The 5,408-nt window shown below is 42.4% G+C and overlaps 1 pseudogene across 1 annotated transcript; it reads left to right on the top strand.

The window, feature by feature from the left end:
* Window positions 1-2,568: 2,568 nt before the first annotated feature.
* Window positions 2,569-5,408, top strand: LOC144505441 (protocadherin gamma-A8 pseudogene; annotated as a pseudogene). Its single transcript, XR_013499813.1, has one exon. The product of XR_013499813.1 is annotated as a protocadherin gamma-A8 pseudogene (transcript).

The raw sequence follows: 5,408 nt of genomic DNA, 5'->3' as shown, positions 1-5,408 counted from the left end.
ACAAATCGTAACTTGCAATATAGGTGTATATGTACTTGACAACTGATGGGACATTCACCTGATTATTGCGTTTGTGGAGATGTTAACACATTCATATGAAGTAGCGTGGTGTCTCATTTGAATGGTCAATAGATGAATGGTCAATCATTTGCTGATTGGTACTAGACAGGGTGGACCCTAGACTGGTATAATGCGAAGTGTGAAGTGATAAGTGATAAGAACGTACAGAAGCCGAACGTTCACAGTGCATGGACAAAGTATTGTGAGAGAAATCAAAATTCACAGAGGATGATATTCATCAAACTTGCCAAATAACAGAAAACGACCAACATTCCTTTAGAGGGATAGTTTCAAGATTCCTATCAGCAATGATTTTAAGCAAGTAGCAAATGTGAAGAGGGATTGAGTTACCCAGAGAAGTGAAGCTCGAAATTTTAATTTAAATGTCCATTTACCGAACAATAAAACTAATTCTGCTGTTCTAGATAAAATGAATTGCCAATTCGCGTTAAATTACTTCATATTAGTTTACAGTTTTGTCAGTTTAATGCAAAATAATATATTTATTTAAAACGACAATTTTGAACCCTGGAATTGCATTTTCAGTAATCTTGTTTGGTATCTGATTCTGGTTATGTTTATGCGCTTTGTGCCCACTTCATTGTTAGTATATGATTACCACGGGCTGTAACCAGGCATAAACATTATCCAGAATCTATAAATTATGATCTGGCGCAACAGCTCACAAATATTGAACACATTCAGAATATTCCAGTATCCGACTCACTCAACACAATGTGAATGCGGCGACTTGCTACCAGACATTGGTTAGCACTGCTACCTCACAGCGCCAGAGATCCGGTTTTGACTCCCGGCTTGGGTGACTGTCTGTTGCACGTTTTCCCAAAGTCTGCGTGGGTGCTCTGGTTTCCTCCCACAGCCTGAAAGACGTGCTGGTTAGGTGTATTGGCCATGCTAAGTTCTCCCTCAGTGTAACCGAACAGGTGCCGGAGTGTGGCGACTCGGGGATTTTCACAGTGGCTTCATTGCAGTGTTAATGTAAGCCAGCTGTGACACTAATAAATACATTTTAAAAACTAAATACTATAATCAAAATAACCAGCAGGCAAATGAGGCAAACTGGGGCGGCATGGTGGCGCACTGCTGACTCACAGTGCTAGGGACCTAGTTTTGACTCCTGGCTTGGGTGACTGTCTTTGTGGAGTTTGCACAGTCTCCTCGTGTTTACTTGGGTTTCCTCTGGGTACCGCAGTTTCCTCCCACCATCCAAAAATGTGAAGGTTAGGTTGATTGGCCATGCTAAATTTCTCCTTAGTGTTAGGGGCATGTCAGGGGGATTAACAGGGTAAATATATATGGTTATGGGGATTGGGCCTGGGTGGGATTGCTGTTGGTGAAGACTCGATGGGCCAAATGGCCTCCTTCTGCACTGTAGGTATTCTATGATTTTATGTGTGTCAATCACCAACGTCAGAATCATGTTGCATTTAGGAGAAAATGCATTTTGAACACTGCATTAGAAAATCTGAGAGCAGTTGCTACATAGAATACCCTGGTTGTTTATCTTAGCATTTGTTTCAGATTGATTTGTAAAAAATATTTCATCAAATATTCATTGTTACACATTGTTGCACTGTCATGGCAATGATTCACATGTCATTTATCTTTTTTTGCCGTTTTTGCCGCCATTTATTCTAAATGTTTATTTTTCTCCAATATGTCAGATTTCCAAATCGCCTCCTGTTAATAATCGTGACAAGGGTAACTGGAGCCAAGAGCCAGCGGTACATGGAGTATCCAAAATTGGCTCACATAATTCACATATTTTGGAGATTTTTGTTTGGGAAATCATCTGTGTTATTGGTCAGAAACTTACTGAATTCTAAATAATCTTGAAATGCTGTGTACTAGAATAATTAAGATTATATTGAAAAAACTTTACAACTTCTGCACCTGGACAGGGGACACTGGAACACAGAAAGCCGTCGAAACACTCATTATAGTTAGAAGTAATTAAGAGAAGCCGTCATTTAAACATTGATGGGTATGGATCCTTTTCCTTTGCAAAACAGGATCATTTGGTGATATGTGGAAAAATACACATGGTGCTGCCGTGACAAATATTGAAATTGTTATGTCGCAGATTATATGCTGAGAAAGCGAATGGAAACTCCAACACAATAATTCCCCCTTGCATTTGAAATGAGCAGCGATGGCCGATACAGAAAGGCTGCTAATATGTGTGCTTGTGTGCGTATTTTGGTTGCACACTGTTAAAAGGATAAACGGGATTGAAGGTTTTCACATCAGCAACCGTGCAGCTTTAAGAAAAATTGCTGTTGTAATCTTAGGCAGGGACTCACAGTGTCGCTGTGGGCCAATGAGGATCTCAAATCCAACCAGAGATCTATTGCTCCTCCTCCGGCACAGAATCAGAACAGAAACAGAAAGGGAATTACTGCCTGCGTTCATTTTGTGAAACGGTCTCTGTCAATTCACTCGGTATCCTGCTCTTCAGGTATTTTGCAGATTATGCGATCGGGAAGCGCTTGACCTTAATAGGCTGCCGGTTTACTTCTGCAAATACAACAGGCAATGGCAGAACCACAGTTAACCAACGCCTTAAAATTCAGACAATTGAATCTTATTTTCCTTCTTTTTGCATCGGATCTGGTATTCGGGAAAATTCATTACTCTATTCGCGAAGAAATGGAGTCTGGCGCTTTTGTTGGAAATGTCGCCGAAGATTTGGGATTGAACGTTCGGAGGTTGACAGCTCGAAAATTCCGACTAACCTCTGCTGATAAAAGGCAGTGTTTGGAGGTGAATTCAGAAACCGGCATTTTATTTGCGAAGCAAAGGATCGACAGGGAGCAGCTGTGCGAGCAAATGTCCGCTTGTGTCCTTTCTTTCGAGATCGTAGTGGAAGAGCCATTGGAGATGTATCGCGGTGAAGTGGAGATTCTTGATATAAATGATAATTCGCCCACTTTCCCGGAGAGTGCCATTCTCTTACAAATGGCCGAAAGCATGGCGCCAGGCTCCAGCTTTCCGCTAGAGAGCGCGCTTGATCCAGACGTGGGGACAAATACAGTCACCAGTTACAACATTAGCCCCAATGAGAACTTCGGCCTAAAAGTGGAGACTGCAGAAGACGGTAGTAAAATTATCGAGTTGTTATTGGAGAAATCATTGGACCGCGAACGACAGTCGTCGTTTCAGCTGATGCTGACGGCCACTGACGGAGGCAGTCCACCCAGATCTGGCAGCGCTCGGATTCTCATTACTGTGCTGGACAGCAATGACAATGCGCCTGCGTTCGATAGCAAGGTCTACAAGATCAACCTGATGGAGAACTCACCCAGAGGAACCTTGGTGGTTTCAGTCCATGCTACTGATCCAGACGAAGGCCAGAATGCGGAGGTAACTTATTCTTTCAGTCATCGTGTTTCACAGAAAATGCAAGAACTGTTTAGTTTGGATCCGCGAACAGGGAGGATTAGGGTCCAAGGCAGAATTGATTATGAAGAAGCAAGCAGTTATTCATTTGATGTTCAAGCTGTCGACAATGGTTCACCGGCAATTGCTGGACATACCAAAATTATGGTTAATGTAATTGATGTGAATGATAACGCCCCTGAGATATTATTAACGTCCTTGTCTCAAGTGATCCCTGAAGATGCTGCTCCCGGGACTGTGACAGCTCTGATCAATGTAATCGATCGCGATTCTGGAAAAAACGGAGAGGTGAACTGCGAGATCCAAAAGAACGTTCCCTTTAAATTGCAAACATCTTCGCGTGGTCATTATAAATTAATAACCAGTGACATGTTGGATCGTGAAACCACTCCATTATACAACATTGCAATTTTAGCCAAGGACTCGGGATCTCCTCCGCTATCAACAAATAAAACCATCCAAATATCTGTTTCTGATATGAATGATAACGCCCCAAGATTTCCTCGCCCCATGGACACAGTGTATGTGATGGAGAACAACGCTCCTGGTGCTTCTATTTTCGCGGTGACTGCCTTCGATCCTGATCTAGATCAGAATTCCTACATCACTTACTCTTTCACAGAAATTCGTATCCAAGATTTGCCATTGTCAAATTACCTCACTCTTAATTCGATGAACGGCACCATTTACGCACTGCGCTCTTTTGACTACGAGCAAGTCAAAAACTTCCAGATTCAAGTGCAAGCCCGAGACGCTGGCGTTCCTCCTCTGAGCAGCAGCGCAACATTGAATGTGATCATCCTGGATCAAAATGACAACGCTCCAGTCATTATTTCACCTTCAGCACAGAGCGGATCAGCAGCAGTGGAGATTGTGCCTCAGTCAGCGGCTCAGGGCTACTTGGTCACCAAGATAATCGCAATTGATGCTGATTCTGGTCAGAACGCACGGCTCCACTATCAAGTGCTGAAGGCCACTGATCCGAGTTTGTTCAGCGTGGGACTGAACTCTGGGGAAATCAGAACAGCCCGAGGCATCTTGGAGCCGGATGCCATCACTCAAACTCTGGTCATCTTGGTGAAGGATAATGGACAGCCGAGTCTCTCCAGCACGGTTACAATCAACTTTTCAATCCTGGCAAATGTTACTGAAATTTACTCGGAAAGTCGCAACTTAGTGACAAATCCTGACTATGATTCCGATATAAATCTTTATTTAATTGTGATTTTAGGTTCAACTTCCTTTATATTTCTTGTAACCATCATTTTGTTGATTGGCATCAAATGTAAACAGGACAGAAATCCGATTGAAGATCACAACTATCCAAGTTGTTGCTATAGACTGGACGATTGTCAGAGTGATTTTGACGCGAGACCAACACTGAAAGAATCTTTAAATTATACTGCGGCTGGAGATATTGTTCGCATGCCTGAAACGCATCATTATGCAGTTTGTCTGTCTCCGGAATCAGCTAAGAGCGATTTTCTGTATTTGAAGCCCTACATATCGCCCATGTCTCAGCAGCAATGTTAAATTCTAAATGTTTGGCAACATTGAGACAGGATGAAATTATTGGCAACTTTTGTTAAATCCGTCCTTACCGCGTGATTTGATGAAACCTTCTCCCGTTGGGGATCTTTATTATGGAAGGATCTTTCTTGTGATACAACTGCCAGTGCTGTTAGTGAAAATATATGGTGCAAAACACAAGGCTCCATGATGCCAAAGCGGCGCGTCTGGAACTGGTATGATTTAGTTCAGAATGGAATCTGACAGACTAATTATTCCCTCAGCTACATAATTGGCTTCGTTGCAAGGTCAGCTCCACAACTGACCTTGGGGCATTGGTACCTTAATGCATGTGAATAATTTGCTTTTAAGGTTTGCTATTTTAAATGCCAACACAAGCGATTAAAAGGCTCTTATTC

This window comes from Mustelus asterias, chromosome 16, assembly GCF_964213995.1.
Source record: "Mustelus asterias chromosome 16, sMusAst1.hap1.1, whole genome shotgun sequence".
NCBI lineage: Eukaryota > Metazoa > Chordata > Chondrichthyes > Carcharhiniformes > Triakidae > Mustelus > Mustelus asterias.
The sequence above is the reverse complement of the archived record's forward strand: the minus strand, read 5'-3'. Positions and strand labels throughout refer to the sequence as shown.